The sequence below is a fragment of the Ambystoma mexicanum genome, chromosome 8, assembly GCF_040938575.1.
Source record: "Ambystoma mexicanum isolate Mex_15411 chromosome 8, UKY_AmexF1_1, whole genome shotgun sequence".
Classification (NCBI taxonomy): domain Eukaryota; kingdom Metazoa; phylum Chordata; class Amphibia; order Caudata; family Ambystomatidae; genus Ambystoma; species Ambystoma mexicanum.
The window spans coordinates 1,029,756,911-1,029,773,585 of NC_090929.1; the positions used below are offsets into that span (position 1 = coordinate 1,029,756,911).

Genomic DNA, 16,675 nt, shown 5'->3' on the forward strand with positions numbered 1-16,675 from the left:
CTGAAAGAGGCTTTACTTTCTGAGAGATCAATGCATGATTTTCTCACAAAGCATTCAACATTCTGCAAGGCGGATATTGTTTGTGTCTGAACATGGATGGGGAATTGGGCACACAGTCAGCCTTAGAAGAGATCTGCCTGACTTCTTGTCTAAAGTAATTAATGTGTAAATATTTATCCATATCCTTTACAAACGAGTCTCCAAATAATTGACCATCAGTTGCTGAGAATTCCCTGAACACTGCCAAACCACGGAGTATAGAACATATAGAATACTCTTGCTACTTTTGTGTGCAATTTGCTTATTGGACTCTCCTGCAAAGCAGAGACCCCTCTGTGCCCTTTTACTAATATTTTCTGGGTCCAAAGTGTGCCCCTTATACTTGGCTTTGTCAACTAAGTTTAACATTTGAACCAGTAGTCGTGTCCTATTCAGTAGCCTGCCTATCTTTCCAGGTGAGCCAGGCATTGTCCACCCAGGTATCTTCCATACTTGGAGATGAAAAGTCTAGTTTTTGAGTCCACTACTGGAGGTAACTCTTACATTTTAGGGCAATTGGGGCAGATACATCCTAGTTTTATATAGTCCCTTGTGGCCATAACCTTATTAATTCTAAAAAAATGTCTGAAGATAGACTGATGATGTGGGGAATCAACTCACCTGCAATGGCAATGGTAGGATTTCAGATCATAGAAAAGCGGAAAAGATATGTCCAGAGAATATATATTTGAAAATTGTGTATCAAAATGTATTCAAGTGATACCAACAATTTAAACAATGGTGAATCAATCACAAATAATTAAACACTGATCATTTTAGTATAACAAAACAGCAGCAACCATATGCCTAAAATTGGCTAAAACATCATCACACATACTAACCAATCATCGTGCACTCATTCAAACACAACTCATCATACCGTGACATACATCCAAGAAGATAAAAAACAAAGAAATCATGCTAAAAACCTATGAGGAGAAGGAATTCACTAGTCCCCATAATAACAGACATTATTGTAATGTTCGCAATCAATAGAAACAATTTCACAGATAATCTATTGTCAGGGTGGATCGGAAGAAACTGTGCAAAAGATCACATCCCTGTAGGATTTATCTCTCGACCGGTTTCGACGTGTAGTGGTAGTAAATACGTCTTCCTCAGGAGGTAGATGTTACCATTCTTATGGCTGCCAAATGGCTGAGACGGTCATAGCGATGTAATGTGATCAAATTCGCTGGAAAAATCAGGATCAATTCCTGACCTGAAGGGCACCCTATGGACTTTAGGGAAGGACAAGGCTGCATGTGTTGGAAAATGAGGAAGCAGCGCAGCTTAGCCCGACAAATCGATGTAGTCTGTAAATCACTGCATCAAACAAATGCCATATCTGTTAAATCACCTGCGCAGAAGGAGTCAAGGAGACTGGCTCTGTTCCAAATTCTTTTGCCAGTCAAACGCCACGCATGCATGACTGATTCACCATTGTTTAAATTGTTGGTATCACTTCAAATAAATTTTGATACACAATTTTCAAATATATATTCTCTGGACATATCTTTTTCCGCTTTTCTATGTTATTATAATACTCTGGTCCAGAGGCTAGAGTTTCCCTGCTCCCTTCAGCTTTTTGTAAGATTTCAGATCATACCTGTCATCCGCATTGTCCCCTGGGAAATATGGGTAGAGAGTTTGTCCCATTTCTCCTACGGTTACATATCTTTAGGCACCTTGTAATTGTTTGCTTTTGTCTGAACCTTCTCATGGCCAGAGGGTCTCTGGAGTGCTTGTAGCACCTAGTCGATGGATCTGCTTGCATCGTGGCCCGGGATTAAAGGACTATCTTAATGCACATCTAGCTAGCTGTTCGTGCTTTCACTTGGTGGGGATTTCTTAGTTGAAGTAATGATCCCTACATCACCATTTCAAAGGCCCCTCCACTCCTGCGACTTGCCCAGAATGCTCAGCTGAGAAATCCTGTTTAGGGCACGATCTGCAGTGCCTCAAATTTTCTTTAAAGGTGAATTAATCAGATAATTAAACACTTTAGTCGCTGAACTAATCAGCAAGGCATCCGAGTCAAGAAATTTGCCCTTTCAATCCTAATTATGCCATGTTTCCAGGTCGTTTGTATTTTGCGCCCCTGCCAGAAATCTGTGCACTTTGTCCTGAACTCTCCATTGGATTACCAATGCCCTAGCTTTGCTTTTGGATTCATAGGGTTGCCTTGCTTATATCAGCAAAATGATGAGAATCTTGTCGATTTTAAGCAGGACTTCAGTAGTCCTCGCCCCCCCACACACCCTCAAACCCCTATCTTGCAGCTCCTCCCTTAGGAGTAAGGGGCGCTAAGGCGTGTTGAGATGCTTTCCTCTAGTCCAATGGCACTCCCTTCTCTCTAGAGTACCAGGCCACAATGCTGCTCTGAGTGCCACTGAACAGCATGTTCGAAAGTGACCCCATTACCAGGGACGTCATTTCACCAAAATGCCAGGGATAGCGGAAGTGACATCAGTGCCAAGCCCGCAAGAGTGACACCACAGGAAGTGATGTTGTTTGACCGCACCCCCACAGGAAGTGATATCATTTGACCACACCCCCAACCGGGAGGGATGTCATTTGACCACACCCCCAACCGGGAGTGATGTCATTAGACCATACCCCACAGGGAGTGATGTCATTTGACCACGTCCCCACCATGACATCACAGAAGTTGCCTTATAAAGCATTATCCCTCAGTGCACTAAGAAAAAAAAATGGTTACGATGTCAGTGTATTGTGACATTTCATACAAGAATGGATCATCATATGTAGCAGTGTCAAGGTCCATGTTGCCATGTGAAGTGTATGAACCCCAATCCCATCTTTATGTGGATCTGCCCTGTTATTTCAACAGGACTACAGAGCGAAATCACATTCTGGGGGGACAGGGACGGATAGGCGGGCATGGGGTTAGGGGAAAGCCAGGATAAAAGGGGAGAGGGAGAATATTTCACCAGAATACATGTGTGGCATCCTCAGTTTTTAATGATTCTTCTTCTTGTGTTATTTTGGCTGCCAAAAGATTAGTTCAAAATGTGTTCAAGGCATACAGTGCATTACTGAGTAATGCAAACTTCAGTACCAAAAGCCTCATCAGTCCTATCCCCATATTTTATGGGGGAAAAAATCCTGGCTGCATTTTGCATTACTTCCACACTCACCAACACTCTTTATATGCCTAGGTTTCTGTTCCTACATGTTCATTGTCCTCCACACCCTGCACCTCTCCACAATGGTACACATTCCAACAATTAGTACTATTATATAGATTTTGGGATAATGCCCAACAGTTGCTCTTCCTTCACTCTGATCATGAGACTTAAAATGTAGTGTTTTACCAGATTGAGCAGAACAGTGGCTTGACAGACGTGCAGGTGCTGCTGTTTCAATGGCATGTGAGGTGAAGATTCTGACTCGAAGGCAGGTTGTTGCTTAGGTGACCGGAAACCAGAGGAGAGGTCTGTGAGTGTTTAATGGCAACAGATCAAGAAGACACAGAACTCTGGTAGTGGAGCTGCAGGTGTTTGGCAGAGAAGAGGCTGCAACTATGGCAGGTGCTGTTTTGAGGTCACAGAATACTGGCTGTGATGCCGAGCTGGTTTTAACAGAGGACACTGACTGGGTGTGTCTCATCATTGCTTGGTTGACTACAAATCAAGGATACGGTGCTGGCATTGTGAAGACAGAACTGTAGCTGTGGGGGGCAGCTGGTGACTGGCTTAAAGGAAGTTGCTGCCTAGATGGCTCATCATTGCTTCATTGACTGGAAATGAAGAAGAGCCAGGCGGGAATCGGATAGCAAATGTTTTCATGACACACAACTGCAGCTGTGCTGCAGCTTCTGGCTGACTTGTCAAGAAGATACTGATGGAGGCTACTCAAATTCTAAGAGACTGGCGGTTGACAGATGCTTGTGGCTGTGGGACTAGTAGTGCCTGCCTGGCTTCACAGGAAAATGCTAATTGAATGTCTTGCTGTTGCTTAGACTGAAAATCTGTAGGATGTTGGCAGTGTGGCAGATGCTGCCATTTTAAAGACACACATTATGTTTCTGACGTAATGGTCCATTGTTGCTTAGCTCACTGGTAAATAATAGGATGTTGACAAAATTCAATAGCATACCATGCAGTGTTTTGAAGATAAGACAAACTGGTCTTAGTGCATGAGTAATGTATCACTACTGACTTCATGAGGAGAAGAGGCTGGTAGTGTAGGAGAGTAGCAGATGGTTTTGAAGACTATGTGGTGCTGATTAGGTCTGCATGACTTGAAAAGAAAGACCGAACTGGAAAATTGAGCTATAATCTAGCAGTGTCAAATAATATAATGGTTCATCTTTTCAGAGGATACCTCCTGTGTCGCATGTCAGCAAATCGGTCAATGGCATCACTTAAATTGACCTCTTCAACCTCCATAGGTTCACATGCCATTAACAACAAATCACTAAGTCTGTTGTCTCCACATCTATTTTGCAAATAGTTTTTAACTCTTTTCAAACAGGAGAAGAACCTCTCATTTGTTGCAGTTGTAATCGGCAATGAAGAACCAGATCCAACAGGTTTAGAGCCTCAGAAAAGCCTATTGATATTCATTGAGATAGTACCTGACAGAGTGAATACCTGCTAAAGTCTTGTCAGATAAATAGCTCCTTGCAATGTCAAGGCCTGAATGCAATCCAGCATAATTTGCTTGGGGCCCTAGGTAGTGCCGAACAAGAACATCTGCAGATGAGTCCTCCAAGAAATTTTTAGCCTTTGGATTGAGCATGCCGGCAGCCTTGATGAGCCCCATGTTATCTATAAAACGAGCATCCAACTCGCTTACAAACCTATCCAACGTGGAGAAAAACACCTCTTGCTTTATCTGTTCAGTCTGTGGCATTCGATCCTCAGAGTGCTCATAATGTCCAGGCCTCTTCCCTACAGTAGTACCAACATGGTATTCTTTTAGTTTGCTGCTCAGTTGGTGCTGCCTTACTGGTAAAGCTCTGCGGTCGTGGTCTTCAACTGTTTCAATATCACATTTTTCTGCCAATTCCGTTGCGTTATTGACGATTTTCACCCAATGGCATTCTTGTCGAAGGTTGACAAGGGCAGTTCTTGTCACTTGAATTAGGTTACTCGCATCTGGCAAATCAAGATTCTTTCTCTAAAGTTCATCAGATAAAACACTAATCTTTTTCAAAATTGATTCCATACTTAACAAAGTTAGCAAAAACTCAAAGCGTTGCATATTTCGGAGAAGTCCTCTGGCTTCTGAACAAGCCTGCTTGGCACGTTGTTGCGATGATTCTATTACACTGAGAACAACTATAATGGTTTCAAATCAAGCCTGTATTTTTTTTAACACAAGCGTACCAATAAAACCATCTAGTGCCACAGTCTTTCTAATTCTTGTACTGCCAGACCGCTTTCTGTTTGAGCTTTTACAAAGAGTTTGTGTCGAGGAGAACTTTGTGAAAGGAACACAGACACAGCCTGCAAAGTTGAGAAAAAATCTTTCACTGTTTGTATGTTAGTGATAGTTTGCACTAACGCAAGGTTTAGACTATGTGCATGACAGTGAATGTAAACTGCCTGTGGAGCAATTTCCTTTATTTTCGCTTGCACTCCATTGAAACAGCCACTCATAACTGATGCCCCATCATAGCATTGTGCCACACAGTTCTTCCAGTCAAGGCCAGCATTGCGTACAGATTTGTCAATGGCTGCAGCTAAACTGGAGACATCCAACTTCTCCATGTGGTAACCTCCCCGGCTTTTTCCTGAATGTCCCCATCTTGATCTACAAACCAGATCACAAAGCTCCTCTGTTCTTTATGTGAAATGTCTTTGGTTTCATCAACCAACACTGCAAAGTGCTTTGTCACTTTCCTAACGATATTCTGACGTATAAGATTTGCCACAACTGAGATCATGTCATTTTGATACTCAGGAGATGTGTAGTGCCCATATCTTCTAGCCATTTTTACTTTAAGAAGTTCATTATTATCAGACAGCAAACGCAATATTGCTATGAAGTTTCCCTTATTGTGGGAGTCTTGCTATCCGTCTCTGGCTCGGAAAGCAAGTCCTTGACGACCCAAAAGACATACAACCTTTAGTAACTGCAGCACATGTTGACAATTCTCTTCAATCTCTTGGTCCCCAACCTTTTCTAGCATTGAAACAATTGAGTGTTGAGGGCCTGTAGTCTGTTGTACACGCTTAAAGTCTGCCCAAGCTACAAACGAAGACTTATGCTTATTGGAATCTGAGTGCATCTTTAAAGAACGCCGTGTCTTTTCCCATTTAGCGAAGCCAATGTCAACAAATTGAACATTGCCACGTGCACGCCACCACCAGAATTAGAACCAAAATGTCTGCATGCAAAGCAGTATACTTTATCTTTCAGAATTGAATACTCCAACCAAGGATATGTTTGGTAGTCTCTGTTAAACTTATGGGAACTAGTTACTGGGTATGTAGGAAGTTTAGGCTGTACCGGGTCACTGCATGGATTTGGTGACAGATCAGTCACCACACTGTCATCTAAATTGGGAGCTGGAGATCTTCTTGGAATGCCCTGCTCAGCTAGACACATCTGCATACTGTTATCGCTCTGCAACCAAGAGCTGCCTGTGCTCTCCCCGAGGAGTGAAATGTCGGGAGAGCAAGCAACAGTGGGGGATCATCAAACATGCCAATACGGGAAGAACAATCCTCAACATCAGGGTTGAAAGAGCACTCGGCGCTATCCAGGAAAGTTGAAGTGTTGCTTGGGTCATCAGCATCACGTGAAACCATCACAGCAATGTCTGCACGTGAACAAGAGCCTTCAGTGGCCACCACAAATGAAGGAGATGCTATGTCAGCCAAGGACGGTGGAGCTGTAGACAAAGAGTCAGCATGTGAAGATAGTGAACCAATGTCAGCACATGTAGATGCATTGTCTGCACCTGAAGAAGCAAGTTTGCTGCCAGCAAGAGTTGATCTGCTTGGCCGATGGTTGGACAACATGTGCAGCTGTGTTTGAACTGCCACTTGAGGTATCAGACCTCTTGCGCTTGCTTGAATCGGAGCCTGGAGTAGGGCCAGCTCCTCTTGCTTTTGGAGAAAACATCGATTGACCTCTGTTTTGGATCCTTGGGTTTTCCTGTAGGTGTAGACATGTTCGTTCTTTTAGTACTGCTAAATCAGAAGCTATTATTCAAGCAAATGATGGATTCCTCAGTGTCCTCCCGACTTCTTTTGTACTTCACTCTTCTTTGGAGGACCACTTCCGCTGAATACCAAAGAGGAGACAAATCTGAAATGTATTGCTTTGGCTTACAGGTTTATCACTGTACTCCCTGAAAATAAGCGAATACTCCCCAAAAAGAAAAACTGATTACAAATACTCCCAACAAAAAATAGGAAACAAAACACTGTAGACCCTGAGCCCCTGCTTTTACTCACACAGCTCCATGGATGTTTGGAGAAGTAGTGCACGTAGTTCCAAAGGAAGGAAGTACTATTACTACTGCTCGACCGGTAGACATGCACATGATCTTTTATTGTGTATGAGTAACTAGGTGCAACATAATTATTAGAAAAACCTTTCTGTTTTTCAGTTAAAGTTTACAAAATAATAGTCCCACTTCAAAATCTTATCTGGAGCACTGAGTACATACCTAAGCAGTGATCTCAAGTATTTATTTTCGTAGCTTACTTTTAGGTCAGTCCTATCTGTCAGGGTTAGACTTTACATTTGAGAGATTAACAGTTGCAACCTGTTCAAACTATGCCCCTAAAAAAAAAAAAGGGAACCTGTGAGTCCCAAAAAACTGAAGTGAAGCACGCGTTCAGTGTCATACAGTTTGAAGTTAATTTTGTGGTATTCTCTGATTAAATGGAAGAGAGACAGCCATCTTTAATGTTGAAACAACTAGGACAAGGCTGCGATGCATAAATAGATATGGACTAACAGATCAGATCAGATCATTAACATATGCTCTACATTTTCAATATGTTGCTTCACGTTCATTTACCTCTCACAGTGGTCACAGATGAGGCTGGATGTCCGCTGCTCAATGGTGGTACTGTTTGCTGAGACGTTGAGAACACAGAAAGGAAGGAACTCCCACACGAAGATGCAGGTCTGAAAATAATAACAAAATATCAGAAAGATTAATTTGTGCAACACCAGACCATATTCATTTTTAATAGAGTTTTAGAGTTCTGGGGTGCACGCATCACGCAAAGACAAACTGGACCACAGAGGCTTTGCACATGACGGACCTAGAGACTGACTTCAGGCCCGGCAACGATTCATCATTAACCTTCTGTGACTCAGAGGGATGCATGTGATGCACCATTGCCCTAGGATCTCTAGGCTAGGAACTAGCTCTGTAGGCCGCAACAGGCCCAGGCTGAGGGTGTGGCTCGGGCAAGGAGCAGTTTACATAATGTCGTGTCACAATGTAAAATCCTAGTTAAATGCATTGCAAAATGTATAGGCTGCAGGCCACAAATGACTTGGATTTCATCTGCCTGTGGTTAATTTAATCAGTTTAATTTGCATAAGATGTTGCTGTAAGCTGGGCTCAGGAAGGCACATGAACAGAGTGGCGAGGGGCAAGGAGCACATGGACACAGTGACGAGGGGCACATGGACACACTGGCTGGGGTCGGGGGCACATGGAACCGGCGATGACTTATCTTACAGCAGGAAGTAAAAATGCTTTCAATCCCTCCCCCACATGATCTATAAAAGACAAAATGTAACGTTAGTAAAACGAATTTGGTGCTGCCGGCATCAGCGGCTTGCTTACTTTCCCTAATGTAAAGCCGCTGCCGTGCCAGCACTGAATTCATTATATTAACATACTTGCCAACCCTACAGATTTAGGCAGTAGGCTACTACTTTGTAAGCAGTCCTACCGCCTAGAGATTTCAGTGACAGATCCTACTGCTTTTTACAGTGGCAGGTAATTTATGTGACTCTAAGGCAGGCTGCAGGACATAGCATGCAACACATTAGTCTGTCTGTACAGTGGGCTGGTAGGTGATTTACTTTTTAGTCCAAGTTTAAACGTGTCATTTTTCTGCACTGGCCATGGGAGCAAGCGGGCTAATGTGTTGGCAGGCAGGGTAAGGAATGGAGAAATGGTGAAGGAGCGAGGAAAAAATATGCTTTGGCAAAGCCAACAGTTTTGTGTAGGCATAGAGTAGAGATTTGTCGGGCACTGCCAAACAGTAGTACCTGGCGGTAAAACGACAACAGCTGGAAAATAGTTTGATTACCTTTTGTGTATGAAAGCAGTTTCTGGCAGATGCCTGTCTAATACCTTTGCACTAGTGACAAAGGTTGGCTTTGTAAATGCTTGTTTTTAGCAGGACTTCAGTGCAAGGAACAGATTTAAATCAAGTGGCTGAATTCACACTTGGTTAAGACATTTGTACTTTACCATTAGCATTTACACCTGCAATTTAGCCATTGACTCACCATATTACTTAGAAATGACACTGGTAGGCCAAAGTCTGATGTTACTTCTTGATAGAGCTAGCTCAAAGAGATCCTTGAAGGATATTTTCTGGGCAGAAAGGGACAGGTAGCAGGGGTGTTGCTAGGTCTGGAAAAGATCCAGGGCTATGCTAATTTTGGGACTGTCGGGACTGGGGGCTAGTTAGCCTTTTTGGTTGTTACCCCTGAGCTTCAACCAAAATACCCGCGGCTAAACCCCCCCCCCCCCCCACCAACGCCTCTGGCAGGTAGTAGGTGGGTATAGACATGGGGATTAGCATGGCATGGGGCATATAATGGATGGGTAAATAACCAAACAAAACTCACAAGCGTTGTGGCCCGCCTCATAATTCATCTCCCTCCTAATCATACTCCAATGTAATCCTTTTGGCTATTAGGTGAGGCTTAAGTACCACTTAATAGGTCCAACTAAAATGCATAGGGAGACCACCGAAATGCCCCCTCTCCTCCCTAGTAATTAAAAAAAATTGAAGGGGTATCCCAGTAACAGGGCATCCGTGGGGGCATGCAATGGCAACCTGTGAGGGGGAGAATGGCCGCGTCCCTGACCTGCGCAGAACATCGACGCTGTGATGTCTAAAGAAAAACAAGGAAAATACAGATAAATGGGCCAGATGTAGAAGGATGGGGGGCAGGGAACGAGCAAGAGCTTGTGGATGCGTTCACAGTGGCATAAATTCAAATATGCCACACTCCATTTAGGATTTGCTGGACACGTTTTGGTTTTAACAATGCATTCCTGGCCCGAAACATGCACTAGAACACACACACACACACACACTGCATGCCCCATCTGAATATATTCACAGCATGCTTGCCATCAGTTTACCTATATGGCGTGGCTGCCCTTGAGAATCTGTGCACCGTGTGTTCTTGGTAGGAGGATGCACTTATACTGACTGGAACAAGCTGTGCTCACGTGACCTAGTTGCGTTTAGGCCCTGAAGACCTGGCTTAATCCCCGGCTGCCATAGCTGATTTGCTCCACCAGCAAACCAGGATGTTGGAGAGGGGTCCAGGCTTAGCCATCCACAGACCCCCACACAAAGATAGCCTTGCGGCCTCCCTGGAATTTGCAGCAGCGCACTGAGGAACAATGAAAGGCCTTGATTGGAGCAAGCTGAGACCCTATTAAGAGTCCATTCTCTTTTACTTCCACCGATCTCTAGTTGGTGATGTGTGCCCCCTGTCACCACTCCATGGCTGGTGCTAGGTATCCCCTCCTCCAATCATTGGCTTGTGCTAGGTATCCCCAACTCTCTCGCCCCCAAGTCGCTGGCTTCTCTTGGATACCTCCTGCCCCTGGCTAGTGCCACTTTGCCCCCTCACTTGTTGTACCTTCCCCCACCTCAATTCCCTCCTCATATCAGTCGTATGTCTATCTCAATGTGTTAACCTTAGCACCCCATCCCCCTGGATGTTGTATCCTGTGCCTCCACTCCCCAACATTTATCACATTGTAAAGAAATTGGATTGTTACTGTCATGTACCTGTCCCATGTACATGGTTTTTGATCAAAACACACCTCCTGCTTTCTTCAGTAAATACAAAATAAGCCATAATACTGCCACCAGTCACTTATATGCACATTATCTATGTGTGACGTTGGAATATATATGCAGACTATGCTGTCATCAGAGTATATTCACAATTGGCTGTCCAGCAGACTATGTGCACTCCATACTGACCACCAGAGGAAATAGTCAGAAGGCTCCCAGTGTTGTAACGGACAAGCCAACATCTGGGTATAACGTCGTTTTATCGTCAGTCATTTTTACGACTGACTTTTAAACGAGTACAACATTATGAAAAGGGTTAACAAAATGTGTTTGGGGGGTGGGAAAGGGTACAGAAGGGGTTGCAGGGTCGGTAATAGTTAAAAATAGGTGGTGAAGGTTAGGTTTTGGGGGAACCCTTCCAAAAAAAATAATTTGACCTTTTTCGTACTCGTTTAAAAGGCAGTCATAATAATGACTGACAATGAAAGAATATAGAACCCTAAAACATATGGGGCCCCATCACATCTTGCTAGGGGTCTGTATTAATGTACAAAAAGGATATCTGATGTTTATTTACTTTTAAAGAAAAAAATGTCCGCCGATAACATCTCAACGACATGTAAACTGTGGGGCAGGCCTCTCCCAATTACAAAGCACAGAGGTCCACCGTCCATAGAAAATGAAAGCAGCTGCTAAAACAGCAAATATGTGCCGGCGGCGCACAGCTTAACCTTGCAAGCCGCCGCCGGCACATATTTGCACGTTAGTAAAATGAAATTCGGTGCGGACGGCAGCAGCAGCACCCAATTCATTTTACTAAAGTGCAAATATGTGCCGGCGGCAGCTTAACACAACATTGCAAGCCGCCGCGGCACATATTTGCACGTTAGTAAAACGAATTTGGTGCAGACGGCATATTTGCACGTTAGTAAAATGAATTTGGTGCCGACGGCAGCAGCAGCACCAAATTAATTTTACTAACGTGCATATATGTGCCGGCGGCGGCTTGCAGTGTTGCCGCTGGCACATATTTGCACGTTAGTAAAATTAATTTGGTGCTGCGGCCGTCGGCGGCGACCGGCACGGCAGTCGATTGGACTCAGTGGACTGACTACTCACCTCGAAGTCACTGGCCTGGCCTCCAGGGTATCTCGTCGTGGATGGATGCCTGCCTGGAGTGGACATACACAGCAGCCTCAAAGACTAGAAGCACCACACACGTTTTTCGTTGCTCCCCGGCGCCCATGGCACGTGCAATAATCAAAATGGAGACCAACACAAGCGTCGCAGCACGCTGTGGCCACGCCCCCTCCTTCTCTGATTGGTCAATGGCCAGAGGTCGACGGGTCGCTGGCCAATCGCCAGCGGTCGCTCTTGCGACCTCTGGCAACCCCCAAATGATGTCCCTGCCCATTACCAACAATACTGCAGAGTTCACAATTACGTCGAAACAAAAGAACAGTATTGCCTAGTATCTAGGGCGGGAACACTTTAAGCTATACTTTTGGGATAAGTGGAGGGAAATGAGGTCAGGGTGAGTTAAAACATCTGGGAGCGAGTCCCGCATGAAAAGCTGTGTTTAAGAAATGTTTTAATTTCTCACTGCCATTTAGCTAATCCAGGTAGCTGTGCTGACCCCAATGGCGCCCCCCCCCCCCCACAGACACCATGACACACCTCCAAAAAACGCTCTTTCGGTGTGCAAAACTCCCCCAAAGTGACAAACCTGGGGGTCAATAGGAGAGGTCTTGCGCTCAAAAGGTCAGGTTGCTGCTAATGGGTTCTAGACCGATTTACTGCTCGCGTACAAAACTCTGTAAAACATTTAGAGCAGTTGCTGCATGGGCAATGCACCTCCTTTACTGACCGTAAATGCACATCATTTAGGCAGCATGACTGCATGCTTCTCCACACACAGGGCCGGTATCGTGCAAGTGGCCGCAGTTACCTTCCCACACAGATCAGCTACAGCATGGGTCGCTGTAGTGCTACCATCCTTCAAATACACATGTGCCGCACAAGCAATGTAAAGTTCCACAGCATTGACTCTTTCAAAGATTTTGCATGCTTTGAATCTTCCCTGTTGACACGCTTGGAATCTTCTGTGCCATGGTCCTAGTAGTGTAAAATCAAAATGGTACTAATTTGAGTAGCCTACCCATCCCATTTTGTCCCTTTGGCCCTGCAGCCAATGGGGTGACCAGAGACTAAGCTCTGTCCCGGCGGGCATCTTCAGACGGTTTACTGCATAAAGACCTACTAAGATTTGGGAGTGTTTTGATTATTTCATGCATTTTGCTTTTAAATATCCCCACCCCGATATCGTCCGCTAGTAGCTCTCCACTGTTGGCATCCACTATAAGTAGCTCTAGCTAACGTAAAGGTTGGAGACCCCTGCTATAGGGCATGATTCACAGAGCGTTTTCCAATGGTTTTGCGCCATTATAAAACGCCTCTGTGAATCGGGCCTATAGAGTAAACTACTCACCCAGTGGATACCGGATACCGTAGGGGGCTTTCGATGTTGTATTTTTAGATTCTAACCTGTGCTTTCCATTGCCCTAATCATCTCCATCTCAAATGACCACTAAAGAGTTGATAGAGTCTCATTCCTTTAGCATCCAGACGTGTGCAATTACTAGCACATGGGAAATGAGTTTCTACATGAAGCGAATATGAAAAACCACTTAACTTTGCAGAGAATAATCCTCAATGGATTATCTGAAACACAGACCAGTTAGTTAAGCAGTTCCAGATTCCATTAGCAACCGGGGCAGGGGGCACGGCCAATCGGGTTCTGCGGATTGCAGTCTGAAACCTGATCTGAGTCCACTTTTCACGGAACCCGCATGCTGCCTACCCTGCCCTGCAGCACTACCTCCCCCGCCTTTTTTTTATTTGTTAAATCTTTTTTGATCTATTACCAATCCCCTTGCCCCCAGCCCCACTTACCTGATTCTTACTGCGGCTGAGCCTACCGCAGCAGCTTCGGTTCCTCTTGCTTGTGTGGCCGCCATGATAATGGAAGAGGGGCTCCATACAAAGCCCCCCCCCCTTCTACAGCCATGGCAGCCATTTTGGAAAAGTATTTTCATAAATTGAATGTGACGCACACGTTTTTTTAGCACCCCTATGTTACCCCTTTGGTAACATCGGGGTGCTAATGGCGTTATGCACCCGTTTCACAGGCAACACTGGGGGGGTTGGGAGCTAACAGCTCGGGCCACCGGACCATTACCACATGTTTCCTGTGGAACGAGTGCATAGCGGCATATTGTTAGTTAATGCAGTATGGCCTACAGTATGGCCTGTTTACATTCAGCTGAGTAATAACAGCATGCATCGCCCTGTTCTTCCCAGGCACTGGAGCATCAGATGCCATAAACTCCTCCGGGTCACTGTCCATAATTCACAGATTACACAGTGAAACCTTGCGGAATAGTAAACCGTTGTCAAGTGTCTTTCGTAAATGGACATTAGCCTTAAATTGCTTTTAGTTTGTCACAGATGGCCTTAAGAAATTGAGAAAATTCAATAGATGGTTCAAGGGTTTTTATTTTCAACTCTTTGCGGTTTTCGTTGGAGGTTTGAGAGAGTAGAATAATCCAACTAATGGACTGTTTTTTTCTCTAGTCCATCAATCTCCCATGTGCACCCTCCACCCAAACCCAGGCTTCCCTATTGCCCAAGGTCGGCGTGAATATTAGCTTCGGTAACCACTACTATCTACAGTAACCTCAATATTGTGGGAGGTCTGAAAGGCCTAGGGCTCGTCGGTATTGCTCCCTCTCAGACTTCCTATGGGTACCCTACTCTAGCATTGCCCAAATTGATGGTCTTAAGGATGGTTTAAGGGTGCTGTCTGCATTTCATTGGGCACTCTCGTTTCTCTGCTTTTCCTGTTCTTATACCTCATTTCTCTCTGCTTCATTTCCCCGCCTCCTACTGTCTCACATCTTCCCCTGCCTACTTTCCCTTCTCTCTACCCCTCACCTCTCAGTTCCACTCACACTCCCAATCACAGCTTCACTCTCTCCACTAGGTACCTGTCTTTCACACAAACGACCTCATTGCAGCACTCTGCTCCATCTTCTATCCTTCTCATCGTGTCTCTGTCCATCTCTGCACCTTCTGACCTCACCCGAACACCCCTCCCTCACATTGGCTCCACGTTCCACTGGACTGTGGGGCCCAGTGTAATGCTGTCTTTTTTTTCCCCCTGGGGTTGGGCCATTTTAGTGCAAGGCTTCATAACCCCCCCCCTCTTAGCCTGTCTGCTTTTGGCATGCAGCAATTCGAAAGGTCTGTGCTTTTCTCCTCTGGATGTCGGGGTGGCGTGAGGGAGGCTTCCTTCTGACAGGTGCCTGAACGTCTGAATGCATATGGGTCTCATTTGCACTCTGTAATGGCCCGCTGGGCTCACTTGGCATAGCGGGCGTGCTGGTCTTGAAAGTTCTGTAAGAAAATAGAAAACTCTATGCAGTCGCATTAGGCAATTCAAAGTGCTAGCCGTCTTCACACTCCTGACACATTCAGGGTGTTCAAGCACGGGGCCCTCACAACCCCCTTACCCCACCTCTTGGGTAGGTCTAGCTCTGACATTCAACCTGGTAGGCCTCCAGCCCCAGACTGGTAGAGGACCTAGGTTCTTCCCTCCAATTAAAAGGTCAAGCCCCTGACCCTGTCACAAATAGCATACCAAATGGGCAGAACATAGCAGACTATACCATATACGTTTACAGGTAATGCCTCCTCGTCTCCCTGGATGATCAGATCTCCTTGCAGCTAAATAGACACTGTCCCCCACTAGGCTCTCCCAAACAAATTAACCCCATACCTTTGTGGACTCCGAGAGGTAAGGGGGATTGATATGAAGCCTCACATCTTTATGGCCTACGCTTTGGGGACGTATTGATGTGGATTTTGGGTAGAAACTAGAACTGGTCTGAAACGAAGGGATTAGTTCCTATACTACAGGTAAAACCTAATTTTAAGGCTTGCTGACGTCAATGTTTGAGTACAAATGATCTATTCAATAATAGACTGTAATAGCAGGCTGCCTTCCTACAAATCGGCCCACTTCCTGTTTGATGTAAAGGTTGTTTTAACAAAACAAATGGTACACTTTTCAACCCAACCTTTTATGTATTTATGGAGACCGAGTTAAAGGAAAATAATATTAATGCATTATGACATGGTTACCAATAATTATGTGGCCATTTTAGTCACTTGAATGGAGAAAACCAGGGTTGTTCTGGGACACAAATATAGTGCATGAATTTAAGGAATCCACGTTGGTGGGCTCAGAACTGCTGCCAGCTAAAAAATGTTTGTCCCTTTCTGACTCTTGCAAGTTGGTCATCCTCTATACACTACCAGAAGCAAATCCAAACTAAATGCCAAGGTTAGTTGATCTTCTTGTAGTTGGCACGATCACCTTGTGCTCACATATGACTGGACTGGGTGGCTTCATTCAGTGGCTGGAGGGAAGAGACGCTGTCAACCCCAAAGGTTTCTAGAGGTCCTGAGATACTAGATCTATATCAACAAGTGGTCGGACCAACTCATGCGGAAGGTCTCACCCTTGAATGGATTGCCTCTTTTGACCACTGATCAAAGTTGTTAACTATTGA

The 16,675-nt window shown here is 44.8% G+C and overlaps 1 protein-coding gene across 4 annotated transcripts in view; it reads left to right on the forward strand.

The window, feature by feature from the left end:
* SAMD8 (sterile alpha motif domain containing 8) overlaps positions 1–16,675 on the forward strand; it is a 477,816-nt gene that overhangs the window by 259,676 nt on the left and 201,465 nt on the right. The window lies entirely within an intron of this gene.